Source organism: Arachis stenosperma, chromosome 9 (genome assembly GCF_014773155.1).
Source record: "Arachis stenosperma cultivar V10309 chromosome 9, arast.V10309.gnm1.PFL2, whole genome shotgun sequence".
Taxonomy (NCBI): domain Eukaryota; kingdom Viridiplantae; phylum Streptophyta; class Magnoliopsida; order Fabales; family Fabaceae; genus Arachis; species Arachis stenosperma.
The window spans coordinates 67,761,997-67,781,601 of record NC_080385.1 but is presented as its reverse complement, the minus strand read 5'-3'; the positions used below and the strand labels follow the sequence as shown (position 1 = coordinate 67,781,601).

The following is a 19,605-nucleotide window of genomic DNA, read 5'->3' as shown; positions in this document are numbered from 1 at the left end:
TTTGTCCAGATATAGAGGATTCCTCTTCCTTTTCTTTTTCTCTTTTCTTTCATATGAGCAGGAATAAGGAAAAAGGCACTCTTGTTGAAGCTGATCCTGAACCTGAAAGGACTCTGAAGAGGAAACTAAGAGAAGCTAAATTATAACAATCCAGAGGCAACCTTTCTGAAATTTTCGAACAAGAGAAGGAGATGGCAGCCGAACCCAACAATAATAATGCAAGAAGGATGCTTGGTGATTTCACTAAACCAACGTCCAAGTTTAATGGAAGAAGCATCTCAATTCCTGCCATTGGAGAAAATAATTTTGAGCTGAAACCTCAATTAGTTGCTTTGATGCAACAGAACTGCAAGTTTCATGGACTTCCATCTGAAGATTTTTATCAGTTTTTAACTGAGTTCTTGCAGATTTGTGAGACTGTTAAGACGAATGGAGTAGATCCTGAAGTCTACAAGCTCATGCTTTTCCCATTTGTTGTAAGAGACAAAGCTAGAACATGGTTGGACTCACAACCTAAAGATAGCCTGGACTCCTGGGATAAGCTGGTCATGGCCTTCTTGGATAAATTCTTTCCTCCTCAAAAGCTGAGCAACCTTAGAGTGGATCTTCAGACCTTCAAACAAAAAGATGTTGAATCCCTCTATGAAGCTTGGGAAAGATACAAGCAGATGACCAAAAAGTGTCCTTCTGACATGTTTTCAGAATGGACCATATTAGATATATTCTATTATGGTCTATCTGAGTTTTCCAAAATGTCATTGGACCATTCTGCAGGTGGATCCATTCACTTAAAGAAAACGCCTGCAGAAGCTCAAGAACTTATTGACATGGTTGCAAATAACCAATTCATGTACACTTCTGAGAGGATTTCCGTGAATAATGGGACGCTTCAGAGGAAGGGAGTTCTTGAAATTGATGCTCTGAATGCCATATTGGCTCAGAACAAAGTGTTGACTTAGCAAGTCAACATGATCTCTCAAAGTCTGAATGGATGGCAAAATGCATCCAACAATACTAAAGAGGCAGCTTCTGAAGAAGCTTATGATCCTGAGAATCCTGCAATAGCAGAGGTAAATTACATGGGTGAACCTTATGGGAACACCTATAATTTATCATGGAGAAATCATCCAAATTTCTCTTGGAAGGATCAACAAAAGCCTCAACAAGGCTTTAATAATGGTGGAAGAAACAGGCTAAGCAATAACAAGCCTTTTCCATCATCTTCTCAGCAACAGACAGAGAATTCTGAGCAGAGCCCCTCTAATTTAGCAAATTTAGTCTCTGATCTGTCTAAGGCCACTTTAATTTTCATGAGTGAAACAAGGTCTTCCATCAGAAATTTGGAGGCACAAGTGGGCCAGCTGAGTAAGAAAGTCATTGAAACTCCTCCCAGTATTCTCTCAAGCAATACAGAAGAGAATCCAAAAGGAGAGTGTAAGGCCATTGATGTAATCAATATGGCCGAATGCACAAGGGAGGAAAAGGACGAAAATCCTAGTGGGGAAGACCTCCTGGGACGTCTCACAAACAAGAAGGAGTTCCATATTAAGGACCTAAAGGAATCTGAGGCTCATATAGAGACCATAGAGATTCCATTAAATCTCCTTCTACCATTCATGAGCTCTGAAGATTATTCTTCCTCTGAAGAGGATAAAGATGTAACTAGAGAGCAAGTTGCTCAATATCTAGGAGCCATCATGAAGCTGAATGCCAAGTTGTTTGGTAATGAGACTTGGGAAAGTGAACCTCCCTTGCTCATTAGTGAACTAGATACATGGGTTCAGAAAAATTTACATCAAAAGAGACAAGATCCTGGTAAATTCTTAATACCCTGTACCATAGGCACCATGACCTTTAACAAGGCTCTGTGTGACCTAGGGTCAGGCATAAATCTTATGCCACTCTCTGTAATGGAGAAACTAGGGATCATTGAGGTACAACCTGCCTTATTCTCATTACAATTGGCAGACAAGTCAGTGAGACAAGCTTATGGATTAGTAGAGGACATGTTAGTAAAGGTTGAAGGCCTTTACATCCCTGCTGATTTCATAATCTTAGACACTAGGAAGGAAGAGGATGAATGCATCATCCTTGGAAGACCTTTCCTAGCCACAGCAGAAGCTGTGATAGATGTTAACAGAGGAGAATTAGTCCTTCAATTGAATGGGGACTACCTTGTGTTTAAGGTTCATGATCATGTGGAGTCACGAAAAAAATACAAAAATTAAAAACAGAATCAAAAACAGCAGAAGAAAAATCACACCCTGGAAGAAGGACTTACTGGCGTTTAAACGCCAGTAAGGAGCATCTGGCTGGCGTTCAACGCCAGAACAGAGCATGGAGCTGGCGCTGAATGCCAAAAACAAGCATGGAACTGGCGTTCAATGCCAGAAACATGCTGCAGTTGGGCGTTGAACACCCAGAACATGCATCACCTCGGCGTTTAAATGCCAGAATTGCATGCAAAGGCATTGTACATGCCTAATTGATGCAGGGATGTAAATCCTTGACACCTCAGGATCTGTGGATCCCACAGGATCATCTTAGGATCTGTGGACCCCACAGGATCATCTTAGGATCTGTGGACCTCACAGGATCCCCACCTACCTCACCCTCTTTCTCTCCATTCACGGTCATCCCTTTTGTTTTTCACCACTCACATCCATCCATCTCTTCCCCACCCAAACCCACCCTACATAGCAGAATACACATCTCTCTCCCTCTCCTCTATATCTTCTTCTTCTTCTATTCTTTCTTCTTTTGCTCGAGGGCGAGCAACATTCTATGTTTGGTGTTGTAAAAGCATAGCTTTTTTGCTTTTCCATAACCATTGATGGCACCTAAGGCCAGAGAAACCTCAAAAAAAAAAGAAGAAGAAGAAATAGGGAAGACAATTGCTTCCACCTCTGAGTCATGGGAGATGGAGAGATTTATTTCAAGGGTCTATAGCTCAATGATAGAACATTTGACTGCAAATCAAGAGATCCCTGAGATACCTCAGGGGATACATTTTCCTCCATACAATTATTAGGAGCAACTAAAGGATAGTAGCACCAAAATCACTAGGGATCATGCAACAGAAGCAAGGAAGAGACATAGAGAAGCTCAAAGAGCACCATTTGTTCTTCAAGAGGAGGACGCCACCCTCACTAAGGTGGACTCATTCCTTAATCTCCTTACTCTTATTTTTCTATTTTTTTATTTTTATGCTTCATGTGTGTTTATGTTTTGTGTCTCTACCTCATGATCATTAGTATTGAGTAACTATGTCTTAAAGCTATGAATAATTCCATGAATCCTTCACCTTTCTTAAATGAAACATGTTTTTAATACAAAAGAACAAGAAGTACATTAATTTCGAAATTATCCTTGAATTTAGTTTAATTATATTGATGTGGTGATAATACTTGTTGTTTTCTAAATGAATGATTGAACAGTGCATATTTTTGATCTTGTTATTTATGAATGTTAAAATTGTTGGCTCTTAAAAGAATGATGAACAAAGAGAAATGTTATTGATGATTTGAAAAATCATGAAATTGATTCTTGAAGCAAGAAAAAGCATTGAAAAACAAAAGCTTGCGAAAAAAAAGAAAATTTTAGAAAAAAAAAAAGAAAAAACAAGCAGAAAAAGCCAATAGCCCTTAAAACCAAAAGGCAAGGGTAAAAAGGATCCAAGGCTTTGAGCATCAATGGATAGGAGAGCCCAAGGAAATAAAATCCAAGCCTAAGCAGCTAAATCAAGCTGTCCCTAACCATGTGCTTGTGGCATGCAGGTCCAAGTGAAAAGCTTGAGACTGAGTGGTTAAAGTCATGATCCAAAGCAAAAAGAGTGCGCTTAAGAGCTCTGGACACCTCTAACTGGGGACTCTAGCAAAGCTGAGTCACAGTCTGAAAAGGTTCACCCATTCATGTGTCTGTGGCATTTATGTATCCGGTGGTAATACTGGAAAACAAAATGCTTAGGGCCACAGTCAAGACTCATAAAAGTAGCTGTGTTCAAGAATCAACAAACTTAACTAGGAGAATCAATAACACTATCCGAAATTCTAAGTTCCCATAGATGCCAATCATTCTAAACTTCAAAGGATGAAGTGAGATGCCAAAACTGTTCAGAAGCAAAAAGCTACAAGTCCCGCTCATCTAATTAGAACTAATATTCATTGATATTCTGGGATTTATAGTATATTCTCTTCTTTTTATCCTAATTGATTTTCAGTTGCTTGGGGACAAGCAACAATTTAAGTTTGGTGTTGTGATGAGCGGATAATTTATACGCTTTTTGGCATTATTTTTAGGAAGTTTTTAGTATGATCTAGTTACTTTTAGGGATGTTTTCATTAGTTTTTATGCTAAATTCACATTTCTGGACTTTACTATGAGTTTGTGTGTTTTTCTATGATTTCAGGTATTTTCTGGCTGAAATTGAGGGACCTGAGCAAAACTCTGATAGGAGGCTGACAAAGGACTGCTGATGCTGTTGGAATCTGACCTCTCTGCACTCAAAATGGATTTTCTGGAACTACAGAACTCCAAACGCCGCGCTCTCAATGGCGTTGGAAATTACACATCCAGATCTTTCCAGCAATATATAATAGTCCATACTTTATTCGGAATTTTACGACGTAAACTGGCGCTCAACGCCAGTTCCATGCAGCATTCTGGAGTCAAACGCCAGAAACACGTCACGAACCAGGGTTGAACGCCCAAAACACATTACAACTTGGCATTCAACTCCAAGATAAGCCTCAGATCGTGGATAGATCAAGCTCAGCCCAAGCACACACCAAGTGGGCCCCGGAAGTGGATTTATACATCAATTACTTACTTCTGTAAACCCTAGTAGCTAGTTTAGTATAAATAGAACTTTTTACTAGTGTATTATTCATCTTTGGTCTCAGTTTTATTCTATTATTCATCTTAGGAGACTATTGATCACATTTGGGGGCTGGCCATTCGGCCATGCCTGGACCTTCATCACTTATGTAATTTTAACGGTGGAGTTTCTACACACCATAGATTAAGGGTGTGGAGCTCTGCTGTACCTCAAGTTTTAATGCAATTACTACTACTTTCTATCCAATTCGATTTATTCCTGTTCTAAGATATTCGTTGCACTTCAACTTGATGAATGTGATGATCTGTGACACTCATCATCATTCTCACCTATGAACGCGCGTGACTGATAACCACTTCCGTTCTACCTTAGATCGGGCGCATATCTCTTGGATTCCTTGATCAGAATCTTCGTGGTATAAGCTATAATTGATGGCGGCATTCATGGGAATCCGGAAGGTCTAACCTTGTCTATGGTATTCCGAGTAGGATTTTGGGATTGAATGACTATGACGAGCTTCAAACCCCTGAAGGCTGGGCGTTGGTGACAGACGCAAAAGAATCACTGGATTCTATTCCAACCTGATTGAGAATCGACAGATGATTAACCGTGTTGTGACAGAGCATTTGGACCATTTTCACTGAGATGATGGGATGTAGCCATTAATAACAGTGATGCCCTACATACAGCTTGCCATAGAAAGGAGTGATGAAAAATTGGAAGGAAGAAGTAGAAAAGCAGAGATTCAGAAGGAATATAGCACCTCCATACACCTATCTTAAATTTCCACCATTGAATTACATGAGTAACTTTATCTTTATTTTCTGTTTATTTTATTATCTTTATTTAAACCAATAATCTCTTAATCTAGTTAAATCCGCCTGACTGGGATTTACAAGATGACCATAGCTTGCTTCATACCAACAATCTCTGTGGGATCGACCCTTACTCACGTAAGGTATTACTTGGACGACCCAGTACACTTGCTGGTTAGTTGTGCGGAGTTGTGAGAAAGTGTGATTCACGTTTGAGAGCACCAAGCCTTTGGAGTCATTGTTGATGATCACAATTTCGTCCACCAGAGTCCAACAATGAAAATTAACAACAGTGATGTTAAACTAACTTCTTATCATTGATTAGTAGCAATGAACAGTAAACAAGATTAATAATCCAATACTTAGTATGAAAAAGAGGAAGTGACATGAAAATTTAACTACTAAACAACTAACTAACTAACTAACTAAAAGAAGTGGTTGTAAATGGTGTTTGGTAGTGTTGGATGAGGTGTAGGATAAGGGAAGAAGAAAGAAGAAGGAAAGAAATGAAAAGAAGAGAAGAAAAAAAGTGTGATGAAGGGGGAGCAAGCCGCGCGTACGCGTAAGTCACGCGTGCGCGTGGGTGGTGGCGAAATGGAAGCGACGCGTACGCATAGAGTACGCGTACACATAGGTTATGCCAAAGAGAAGTGACGCGTACGCGTGGTGTACGCGTACGCGTAGATTGGTTTATGCTAGAGGCACAATGTTCGCATAGTGCAAGCGCAACTCTCGGGTCAATATATAGAGGGGTGAAACTTCTCGATCCACGCGTACGCGTGTAGCATGCGTGCGCGTGGATGGTCGAAAATGCTCGGGGCATGCGTATGCGTACATCACGCAGACGCATAAGTTGGTGCTCTGTTTTTCAAAATTTTTTATGTTTTTGCACCAATCCAAGCATTCTAAACCTCCAAACAGCTACCAAAACACCATAAAACCTTATTTAACATAGTAAACTACCAGCTAAACTCAACAAATAAATCAAAACATGAAATTTAAACTAATATTACCAATATTTACAAAAGGAAAAAATGAAAAGAATTTACCATGGTGGGGTGTCTCCCACCTAGCACTTTTGTTTATTGTCCTTAAGTTGGACTTATGGGGAGCTCCTCTCAAGGTGGCTTGTGCTTGTACTCATCTTGGAACATCCACCAATGCTTGAATCTCCAATAGGCTCTATTCTTCAAAGATAATGAATCCAAGCCTTGATGGAGTTTCGCACAAGTTAGGGGATCCCAAATTTGATCCTCATCTTGTGATCCGAGATTCCACACTTTATTTTCACACCCGTCTTCATATCGATTCTCATTAATTCGTCCGGGTGGCAAGCAAGATGAATTCTCAATGAAATGACCAAACATCATCCTAGACCCAAGCAATCTAGTCCTACACCAACCCTTGCAATTAAGCTTTGAGCATCTAACCATAATGAACCTTGATTTACGATGCCAACTACTAACCATCTCCCTTTTGCTCTTAAAGTCACAAATATGTCTACGTTGACCATCCGTCTCAAGCAAACCATATTCAAGGGGAATCTTAAAGCTTAAGTATAAGGAATTTACCCACTTGAATGAAAGAATGGATGGTGATGGCTTGGGGAGAGGTATTTCCAATGTTCTTGAAAGCTTTACTCCCTTGTGTTCCTTCTTGGTTTCCTCCACCTCTTCACAAATTTCTTCGCTTTCTATCCTTTGTTCATCAATTTCATCTAACTCTTCTCCATCACTCAAAACATAAATGGGAGGATGAGAGAAATGTACTTCCACATTGCTTTCTATCTCATCGGGAGAAGGTTCTTCAAGCTTAAAGGATTCACCACCAAGAAGGTTGGATGCATGATCTTTATCCCCAAGGGAACTCATTTGTTGTTTCATTCTTTCCAGGTCTTCATCCAACATTTTCCTTAGAGGTTGTGCACTCTCTTCCTCAACATCAAATTCAAACTTCTTGGAAGAATTTTCTATGATACTAGGATCCCATGCAGGTTTTGCATCTCATAAGTCTTCAACCACTTCTTCCTCTTCTTCAACGATTATAGGCTTCTCCAATTGTTCTAACACAACGTAGCATTCCTCCTTCTCCACTGGAGTTTCCAATTTCTACTTCATTCTATGCTCTTTTTTTGATCCTTCAAATGTGGCAATAGAAGTGCCTTGAGTGCATAGATATCGGGGGGCTAAAGTGTTTAATACCTTCATCAAGGTGACCATGGATTCTTGTACCTCCCTTTTCATCTCTTCTTGCCCTTGAAGGAATAAAGTGAGAGAATCATCCATTGAGGCTTAGGGTGGATAGAAGGGTTCATCATTTTGGAGAGAGGGTTCATAATAGGAAGGTGGTTCTTCTTGGTATGGGTATAAAGGTCGTTCTTGGGAGTAATTGTGATGGAATTGTGGCAGTTCTTCTATGTATGGTCATGTGGCTCATAAGGTGATTGGTATGGTGGATTGGTGCACGAAATTGCAATAACACTTTTGCAATCCCGCACAACTAACCAGCAAGTGCACTGGGTCGTCCAAGTAATACCTTGCGTGAGCAAGGGTCGATCCCACGGAGATTGTCGGCTTGAAGCAAGCTATGGTTATCTTGTAAATCTTAGTCAGGATATCAGAAATTATCAGGATTGATTGTAAAAAGTAAAAGAACATGAAATGGTTACTTGTATTGCAGTAATGGAGAATAGGTTGAGGTTTGGAGATGCTCCATCTTCTGAATCTCTGCTTTCCTACTGTCTTCTTCATCAAACACGCAAGCCTCCTTCCATGGCAAGCTCATGTAGGGTTTCACCGTTGTCAATGGCTACCTCCCATCCTTGCAGTGAAAGCTAATGCACGCACTCTGTCACAGTACTGCCAATCACCGGTTTGGTTCCCTCCCCTACCGGAATAGAATCCCTCTTTTGCGTCTGTCACTAACGCCCAGTAGGTTACAGGTTTGAAGAACGTCACAGTCATTCAATCATTGAATCCTACTCAGAATGCCACAGACAAGGTTTAGACCTTCCGGATTCTCTTGAATGCTGCCATCAGGTCCTGCCTATACCACGAAGATTCCGATTAAAGAACCCAAGAGATAACTACTCAATCTAAGATAGAACAGAGGTGGTTGTCAGGCACGTGTTCATAGTTGAGAATGATGATGATTGTCACGGATCATCACATTCATCCGGATTAAGAACAAGTGTTATCTTAGAATCGAAGCAAGCATGATTGAATAAGAAACAGTAGTAATTGCATTAATCCATCAAGACACAGCAGAGCTCCTCACCCCCAACCATGGGGTTTAGAGGCTCATACTGTGGAAAGAAACGTGTACAAAATGTTATGGGGTCATAAGGTCCGGATACAATGTCAAAAGATCCTATAAGTAGTAAACTAGTGTCCTAAGGTTTACAGAATTGAGTAAATGACAGAAAAATCCACTTCCGGGCCCACTTGGTGTGTGCTTGGGCTGAGCAATGAAGGAATTTCGTGTAGAGACCTTTTCTGGAGTTAAACGCCAGCTTTCATGCCAGTTTGGGCGTTTAACTCCAAATTTTATGCCAGTTCCGGCGTTTAACGCTGGAATTTCTGTAGGTGACTTTGAGCGCCGGTTTGGGCCATCAAATCTTGGGCAAAGTATGGACTATTATATATTGCTGGAAAGCCCAGGATGTCTACTTTCCAATGCCGTTGAGAGCGCGCCAATTGGGCTTCTGTAGCTCCCGAAAATCCACTTCGAGTGCAGGGAGGTCAGAATCCAACAGCATCTGCAGTCCTTTTCAGTCTCTGGATCAGATTTTTGCTCAGGACCCTCAATTTCAGTCAGAAAATACCTGAAATCACAGAAAAACACACAAACTCATAGTAAAGTCCAGAAAAGTGAATTTTAATTAAAAACTAATAAAAATATACTAAAAACTAACTAAAAGATACTAAAAACATACTAAAAACAATGCCAAAAAGCATACAAATTATCCGCTCATCACAACACCAAACTTAAATTGTTGCTTGTCCCCAAGCAACTGAAAATCAAAATAGGATAAAAAGAAGAGAACATACTATAGACTCCAAAATATCAAAGAAACATAGCTCCAATTAGATGAGCGGGACTAGTAGCTTTTTGCCTCCGAACAGTTTTGGCATCTCACTCTATCCTTTGAAGTTCAGAATGATTGGCATCTATAAGAACTCAGAACTCAGATAGTGTTATTGATTCTCCTAGTTAAGTATATTGATTCTTGAACATAGCTAGTGTATGAGTCTTGGCTGTGGCCCAAAGCACTCTGTCTTCCAGTATTACCACCGGATACATACATGGCACAGACACATAATTGGGTGAACCCTTTTTTAGATTGTGACTCAGCTTTGCTAAAGTCCCCAATTAGAGGTGTCCAGGGTTCTTAAGCACACTCTTTTGCCTTGGATCACAACTTTATTTCCTTCTTTTTCTTTCTTTTTCTTTTTTTTTTTTTGAATTCACTGCTTTTTCTTGCTTCAAGAATCAATTTGATGATTTTTCAGATCCTCAATAACAGTTCTCTTTTCTCCTCATTCTTTCAAGAGCCAACAAATTTAACATTCTTAAAAACAACAAATTCAACAGACATATGCACTGTTCAAGCATTCATTCAGAAAACAAAAAGTATTGTCACCACATCAAACTAATTCAACTAGTTTCAAAGATAAATTTCGAAACCCTGTACTTCTTGTTCTTTTGTGATTAAAGCATTTTTCTTATAAGAGAGGTGATGGATTCATAGGACATTCATAGCTTTAAGGCATAAACTTAAATTTTATTAATTATGAACTAAGAACAAGACTCAAATATAGATATAAGATGAGACTAAAAAATATAAAATAAGACAAAAAACGAAAAAAATATAGGCTCCTAATGATAGAAGTTTTCACAGAGTTAGGACTCAACAACCTTGATTTTGAGAAGTAGATGCTCCCTCAGCTTGAGAGGAGAGCTTTTGGCGTTTCATCTCTTGGATTTCACGCCCCTGCTTCTCTTGTTCCTTCAGTAATTTGCAGAGCATGCAGTTTTGATTCTGCTGTTCTTCCTTCAGTTGCTCCATAGTCTCTTGCAACTTGTTAATAGATGCTTCTAGGTTGGCCCAGTAGCCAATTTCAGGGAGTTCAGGGAGGAACTCATGTGCCCTCCTTTTGATGGAGTTGTCTTGCACTTGTCCTTCCATTGACTTCTTGGTGATTGGGTGTTCAATGGGTATGAACTCATCTACTCCCATCTTCACCCCAGCCTCTTTACAGAGCAAGGAAATCAAGCTTGGATAAGCCAATTTGGCTTCAGTGGAATTCTTATTTGCAATTGTGTAAATCTCACAAGCAATCACATGATGGACCTCCACCTCTTTTCCAAGCATAATGCAATGAATCATCACTGCTCTCTGATGGTGACCTCAGAACGGTTGCTAGTGGGCAATATGGAACGCCCAATAAAGTCTAGCCAACCTCTTGCAATTGGTTTGAGGTCTCCCCTCTTGAGTTGGTTTGGGACACCCTTAGAATTGGTTATCCACTTAGTTCCAGGGAGGCATATGTCCTCTAGAACCTGATCCAACCCCTTATCTACTCTCACCATCCTCCTATTAAAGGAATCAGGATCATCTTGCAGTTGAGGCAACTTGAATATTTCTCTTATTTTGTCCAGATGGAAGTATATAACTTTCCCTCTGACCATGGTTCTATGGGTATGGTAAGCAGTTCCAGTCATTCTCTGCTTATCTGTTAGCCACAGATTTGAGTAGAATTCCTGAACCATGTTCCTTCCAACCTTTGTCTCAGGATTGGTTAGAACTTCCCATCCTCTGTTTCGAATTTGCTCTTGGATCCCCGGATATTCATCTTCTTTCAGATCAAATTTAACTTCCGGGATCACTGACCTCAGACCCATTATTTTATGATAATGGTCTTCATGTTCTTTGGTTAAGAACTTCTCTTCATTCCAAAGATTCTTTGGATTATTCTCTTTCTTGCCTCTTAAATTAGTTTGTTTTCCCTTAGGAGCCATGATATTGATGAATCTTGGCTTAGTGATCACGGAAAAGCACACCAAACATAGAGGTTTGCTTGTCCTCAAGCAAAAGGAAAGAGAGAAGAGAGGGGGAGGAAGAGAAAATTCGAATGGTGTGGGCAAAAGGGGGTTCCAAACGTGAATTTATAAGGGAGGGGAGAAGAGATTTCGAAAAAAATAAAAATTTGAAAGGAGATTTGAGAAGATATGAAAAGAAATTGAGAAAAGGGTGAGTTTTTGAAGAAGATTTGGGATTAATTTGAAATAGATTTGAAGAATGGTTTTGATTTGTGAAGATTTGAAAGTGAATAATGAAAGGTTGAAGTGCATTTATGTAGAAGAGTATGGTTAAAAAGAGGAAAGTTTGAAAAAAATTGAGTTGAAAACAAAAATGTGGTCCCCCCACCTTTCTGGCGTTAAACGCCCAGAATGGCACCCATTCTAGCGTTTAACGCCCATTTGCTACCCCTTTTGGGCGTTTAACGCCCAGCCAGGTGCCCTGGCTGGCGTTAAACGCCAGAAATCCTTTATCACTGGGCGTTTTTCCAAAACGCCCAGGATGCTGCACACCTGGCGTTAAACGCCCAGAATGGTGCCCATTCTGGCGTTTAACGCCCAAAATGGTACCATTACTGGCGTTAAACGCCCAGAATGGTGCCCATTCTGGCGTTTAACGCCCAAAATGCCCCTTACTGGCATTTTTTCGCCTGTAAGCTCATTTTCTCTGCTTTTTGAGCTGAATCCTTCTGTAACTCTGTGAATTCCTTCATTTTTGATACTTGCCTCTGTAAGAACTAATCATACACCTTCCTAATGACTGGGTTGCCTCCCAGCAAGCGCTTCTTTACTGTCTTTAGCTGGACTTTCACTGAGAATCACTCAAGTCTCAGTTTTGAGCATTCCTGCTCAAAATTTCCTTCAAGATAGTGCTTGATCCTCTGTCCATTAACAATGAACTTCTTGTCAGAATCAATATCCTGAAGCTCAACATATCCATATGGTGATACTCCTGTAATCACATACGGACCCCTCCACCGGGATTTGAGTTTTCCTGGAAACAATTTGAGCCTGGAGTTGAAGAGCAGAACTTTTTGTCCTGGCTCAAAGACTCTGGTTGACAATCTCTTGTCATGCCACTTCTTTGCCTTTTCCTTATAAATTTTTGCATTTTCAAAGGCATTGAGTCTGAACTCCTCTAGCTCATTTAGCTGGAGCAGTCTTTTCTCACCAGCTAACTGTGCATCCATGTTTAGGAATCTGGTTGCCCAGTAGGCTTTATGTTCCAGTTCCACAGGCAAATGACAGGCCTTCCCATATACCAATTGGTATGGAGAGGTGCCTATAGGAGTCTTGAATGCTGTTCTGTATGCCCACAGAGCATCATCCAAGCTCTTTGCCCAATCCTTTCTTCGGGCCATCACAGTCCGTTCCAGGATTCTTTTTAGCTCTCTGTTAGAGACTTCAGCTTGCCCATTTGTCTGTGGATGATACGGAGTTGCCACTTTATGGCTGATTCCATATCTAACCATAGCAGAGTATAGCTGTTTATTGCAGAAATGAGTGCCCCCATCACTGATTAGCACTCTGGGACGCCAAACCTGCTGAAAATGTTTTTCTGGAGGAATTTCAGCACGATTTTGGTATCATTAGTGGGTGTAGCAATTGCTTCTACCCACTTAGATACGTAGTCCACTGCCACCAGAATGTAAGTGTTTGAGTATGATGGTGGGAATGGTCCCATGAAATCAATTCCCCATACATCAAACAATTCTATCTCTAATATTCCTTGTTGAGGCATGGCATATCCGTGAGGCAGGTTACCAGCTCTTTGGCAACTGTCACAGTTACGCACAAACTCTCGGGAATCTTTATAGAGAGTAGGCCAGTAGAAGCCGCACTGGAGAACTTTAGTGGCTGTTCGCTCACTTCCAAAATGCCCTCCATACTGTGATCCATGGCAGTGCCATAGGATCCTTCGTGCTTCCTCTCTGGGTACACACCTGCGGATCACTCCGTCAGCACATCTCTTAAAGAGATATGGTTCATCCCAAAGGTAGTACTTGGCATCTGAAATTAGTTTCTTTCTCTGCACATAACTGTACTCTTTGGGTATGAACCTCACAGCTTTATAGTTTGCAATATCTGCAAACCATGGAGCTTCCTGAATGGCAAAGAATTGCTCATCTGGGAAAGTCTCAAAGATCTCAGTAGAAGGGAGGGACGTCCCAGCTACTGGTTCTATCCGGGACAGATGATCCGCCACTTGGTTCTCTGTCCCTTTTCTGTCTCTTATTTCTATATCAAACTCTTGCAGAAGCAACACCTATCTTATAAGTCTGGGTTTTGAATCCTGCTTTGTGAGTAAGTATTTAAGAGCAGCATGGTCAGTGTACACAATCACCTTTGATCCCACTAGGTAGGATCTAAACTTGTCAATGGCATAAACCACTGCAAGTAACTCTTTCTCTGTGGTTGTGTAGTTCTTTTGTGCGTCATTTAGAACACGGCTAGCATAATAAATGACGTGCAAAAGCTTGTTATGCCTCTGTCCCAACACTGCACCAATGGCATGATCACTGGCATCACACATTAATTCAAATGGTAATGCCCAATCTGGTGCAGAGATGACTGGTGCTGTGACCAGCTTAGCTTTTAGGGTCTCAAATGCCTGCAGACACTGTGTGTCAAACACAAATGGCGTGTCAGCAGCTAACAGGTTACTCAGGGATTTAGCAATTTTCGAAAAATCCTTGATAAACCTTCTGTAGAATCCTGCATGCCCCAGAAAGCTTCTGATTGCTTTAACATTGGCAGGTGGTGGTAATTTTTCAATTACCTCCACCTTTGCCTTATCCACCTCTATTCCCTTGCTTGAAATTTTGTGCCCAAGGACAATTCCTTCAGTCACCATAAAGTGACATTTCTCCCAGTTTAAAACCAGGTTAGTCTCTTGGCACCTTTTCAAGACAAGTGATAGGTGGTTAAGACAGGAGCTGAATGAGTCTCCATATACTGAAAATTCATCCATGAAGACTTCCAGGAATTTCTCTACCATATCTGAGAAGATAGAGAGCATGCACCTCTGAAAGGTTGCAGGTGCATTGCACAGACCAAAAGGCATCCTTCTGTAGGCAAACACGCCAGAAGGGCAAGTGAATGCTGTTTTCTCTTGGTCCTGAGGATCTACTGCAATTTGGTTGTAGCCTGAATAGCCATCCAAAAAGCAGTAGTAATCATGACCAGCTAGTCTTTCTAGCATTTGGTCTATGAATGGTAAAGGAAAATGATCCTTTCTGGTGGCTGTATTGAGCCTTCTGTAGTCAATACACATGCGCCACCCTGTGACTGTTCTTGTAGGAACCAGTTCATTTTTTTCATTATGAACCACTGTCATGCCTCCCTTTTTGGGAACAACTTGGACAGGGCTCACCCAGGGGCTATCAGAAATAGGATAAATAATCCCAGCCTCTAGTAATTTAGTGACCTCTTTCTGCACCACCTCCTTCATGGCAGGATTTAGCCTCCTCTGTGGTTGGACCACTGGTTTGGCATTATCCTCCAATAGGATCTTGTGCATGCATCTAGCTGGGCTAATGCCCTTAAGATCACTTATGGACCACCCAAGAGCTGTCTTGTGTGTCCTCAGCACTTTAATCAGTGCTTCCTCTTCCTGTGGATTTAAAGCAGAGCTTATAATCACTGGAAAAGTGTCACCCTCTCCCAGAAATGCATATTTCAGGGATGGTGGTAGTGGTTTGAGTTCAGGCTTAGGAGGCTTATCCTCCTCCTGAGGAATTTTCGAAAATTCCTTTGCCTCCTCTGGCTCTTCCTGATCAGTTTGAGCATCTTTGAAGATGTCCTCAAGCTCTGATTCTAGGCTTTCAGCCATATTGATCTCTTCTACCAGAGAGTCAATAATGTCAGCGTCCATACAGTCCTCTGGTGTGTCTGGATGCTGCATAGCTTTTACAGCATTCAACTTGAACTCATCCTCATTGACTCTCAGAGTTACTTCCCCTTTTTGTACATCAATGAGAGTTCGTCCAGTTGCTAGGAAAGGTCTTCCTAGAATGAGAGTTGCACTCTTGTGCTCCTCCATTTCCAGCACCACAAAGTCAGTTGGGAAGGCAAATGGCCCAACCTTGACAATCATGTCCTCTATTATGCCTGATGGGTGTTTAATGGAGCCATCAGCAAGTTGGAGGCATATCCTGGTTGGTTTGACTTCTCCAATCAACCCAAGCTTTCTGATAGTGGATGCAGGTATTAGATTGATGCTTGCTCCAAGATCACATAAAGCTATCTTGGTGCAAGTGCCTTCTAATGTGCATGGTATCAGAAAGCTTCCAGGATCTTGAAGCTTTTCTGGTAAGCTTTTTAGAATGACTGCACTGCATTCTTCAGTGAGAAACACTTTTTCAGTTTCTCTCCAATCCTTCTTATGACTTAAGATTTCCTTCATGAACTTAGCATAAGAAGGTATTTGCTCAAGTGCCTCTGCAAATGGAATCTTTATTTCAAGAGTCCTTAAATAATCTGCAAAGCGGGCAAATTGCTTATCCTGTTCCGCCTTGCGGAGTTTCTGAGGATAAGGCATCTTGGCTTGATATTCTTCAACCTTAGATGCTGCAGGTTTATTCCTTACAGAAGTGGTTGAAGAAGCCTTGTTAGAGGGATTACTGACAGCACTCTCAGGTGTCTGATTTTCCCTTGGCGTTTGGACACCAGGAATGGGTGGAAAATGGGCGTTTAACGCCAACTTTTCCCCCTTTTCTGGCGTTTGAACGCCAGAACTGGGCAAGGAATGGGCGTTTAACGCCAGCTTTCCTTCCCATTCTGGCGTTTGAACGCCAATATTCCTCTCTGGGCTCTTACTGTCCTCAGAGGGATTTGAACAGTGGGTTGGTTGTCCTCTGTCATTTGTTCCTTATTTGGCTTTTTGCTCTTTTGAACAGTGTTATTCAAGGTCTTTCCACTCCTCAATTGAACTGCTTGGCACTCCTCTGTTATCTGTTTAGATATTTGCTGTTTTGCTTGATTCAACTGTAGTTCTATGCTCTTATTAGCAACTTTAGTTTCATGGAGCATCTCTTTAAATTCTGCTAACTGTTCTGTCATCAGGAGCAGTTGTTGATTAAGCTCCATTATCTGTTCTTGAGGATTAGAGTCAGTGACTACTGTCATGACTTCCTCTTCTGGAGGGAACTCATTACTAGAGTACAGATACTGGTTTCTAGCAACAGTGTCTATAAGCTCTTGAGCTTCTTCAATTGTTTTCCTCATGTGTATAGATCCACCAGCTGAGTGGTCTAAAGACATCTGAGCTTTTTCTGTAAGCCCATAGTAGAAAATGTCTAACTGTACCCACTCTGAAAACATTTCAGAGGGACATTTTCTTAGCATACCTCTATACCTCTCCCAGGCACTATAAAGGGATTCATTATCCTCTTGTTTAAAGCCTTGGATGTCCAGCCTTAGCTGTGTCATCCTTTTTGGAGGGTAAAAATGATTCAGGAATTTGTCTGATAACTGTTTCCATGTCTTTATGCTTGCTGTAGGTTGGTTATTTAACCACCTTTTAGCTTGATCTTTTACAGCAAATGGAAACAGTAATAGTCTGTAGACATCCTGATCTACCTCTTTATCATGCACTGTGTCAGCAATTTGTAAGAACTGTGCCAGAAACTCAGTAGGTTCTTCCTGTGGAAGACCGGAATACTGGCAATTTTGCTGCACTATGATAATGAGTTGAGGGTTTAGCTCAAAGCTGCTTGCTTTGATGGGAGGTATACAGATGCTACTCCCATATGCAGCTGTAATGGGGTTAGCATAAGACCCCAGAGTCCTCTTGGACTGATTAATTCCACTTGAGTCCATAATGGACAAAAGGGAAATGAGAATGATTGCAAAGAGATAAATTTTGTTTATTTTTAAAATTTTTTTTTTGAAATAACCGAAAAAAAATAAAATAAAAGAAAATAAAACAAAAGGAAAATAAAATAAAAAATTCGAAAATCAAAGGGAAAATGAGATCAAAGCAAATTGAGAACTGAATCAATTAGTAAAAAAAAGATTTTGAAAACAGCAATTAAAAAGATATGATTGAAAAATTTTTATGAAAAAGATTTGATTCTAAAAAAAGAGGAAAGAGAAAAACACAAAAAGACACCAAACTTAAAATTTTTAGAAAATCAAACACTAAATTTTCGAAAATTTTGAAGGAAAAACACAAAGAGAACACCAAACTTAGAACTTTTGTGAATCAAAAAGGGACTAAGGATAAGAAAAATTCGAAAATCAAAAGAAAAACAACAGCATGCAATTGACACCAAACTTAGAATATGAAACTAGACTCAACTAAAAGACTCTAAACCAACAAAAATAAAATAGTCCTAATCTAAGCAACAAGATAAGCCGTCAGTTGTCCAAACTCGAACAATCCCCGGCAACGGCGCCAAAAACTTGGTGCACAAAATTGCAATAACACTTTTGCAATCCCGCACAACTAACCAGCAAGTGCACTGGGTCGTCCAAGTAATACCTTGCGTGAGCAAGGGTCGATCCCACGGAGATTGTCGGCTTGAAGCAAGCTATGGTTATCTTGTAAATCTTAGTCAGGATATCAGAAATTATCAGGATTGATTGTAAAAAGTAAAAGAACATGAAATGGTTACTTGTATTGCAGTAATGGAGAATAGGTTGAGGTTTGGAGATGCTCCATCTTCTGAATCTCTGCTTTCCTACTGTCTTCTTCATCAAACACGCAAGCCTCCTTCCATGGCAAGCTCATGTAGGGTTTCACCGTTGTCAATGGCTACCTCCCATCCTTGCAGTGAAAGCTAATGCACGCACTCTGTCACAGTACTGCCAATCACCGGTTTGGTTCCCTCCCCTACCGGAATAGAATCCCTCTTTTGCGTCTGTCACTAACGCCCAGTAGGTTACAGGTTTGAAGAACGTCACAGTCATTCAATCATTGAATCCTACTCAGAATGCCACAGACAAGGTTTAGACCTTCCGGATTCTCTTGAATGCTGCCATCAGGTCCTGCCTATACCACGAAGATTCCGATTAAAGAACCCAAGAGATAACTACTCAATCTAAGATAGAACAGAGGTGGTTGTCAGGCACGTGTTCATAGTTGAGAATGATGATGATTGTCACGGATCATCACATTCATCCGGATTAAGAACAAGTGTTATCTTAGAATCGAAGCAAGCATGATTGAATAAGAAACAGTAGTAATTGCATTAATCCATCAAGACACAGCAGAGCTCCTCACCCCCAACCATGGGGTTTAGAGGCTCATACTGTGGAAAGAAACGTGTACAAAATGTTATGGGGTCATAAGGTCCGGATACAATGTCAAAAGATCCTATAAGTAGTAAACTAGTGTCCTAAGGTTTACAGAATTGAGTAAATGACAGAAAAATCCACTTCCGGGCCCACTTGGTGTGTGCTTGGGCTGAGCAATGAAGGAATTTCGTGTAGAGACCTTTTCTGGAGTTAAACGCCAGCTTTCATGCCAGTTTGGGCGTTTAACTCCAAATTTTATGCCAGTTCCGGCGTTTAACGCTGGAATTTCTGTAGGTGACTTTGAGCGCCGATTTGGGCCATCAAATCTTGGGCAAAGTATGGACTATTATATATTGCTGGAAAGCCCAGGATGTCTACTTTCCAATGCCGTTGAGAGCGCGCCAATTGGGCTTCTGTAGCTCCCGAAAATTCACTTCGAGTGCAGGGAGGTCAGAATCCAACAGCATCTGCAGTCCTTTTCAGTCTCTGGATCAGATTTTTGCTCAGGACCCTCAATTTCAGTCAGAAAATACCTGAAATCACAGAAAAACACACAAACTCATAGTAAAGTCCAGAAAAGTGAATTTTAATTAAAAACTAATAAAAATATACTAAAAACTAACTAAAAGATAC

The 19,605-nt window shown here is 40.7% G+C and overlaps 1 non-coding gene across 1 annotated transcript; it reads right to left on the bottom strand.

Annotated features, from left to right (window-relative positions):
- Positions 1-590: 590 nt before the first annotated feature.
- Positions 591-697, bottom strand: LOC130952327 (small nucleolar RNA R71). Its single transcript, XR_009074508.1, has one exon. It is a non-coding gene; the product is annotated as a small nucleolar RNA R71 (small nucleolar RNA).
- Positions 698-19,605: the final 18,908 nt, after the last annotated feature.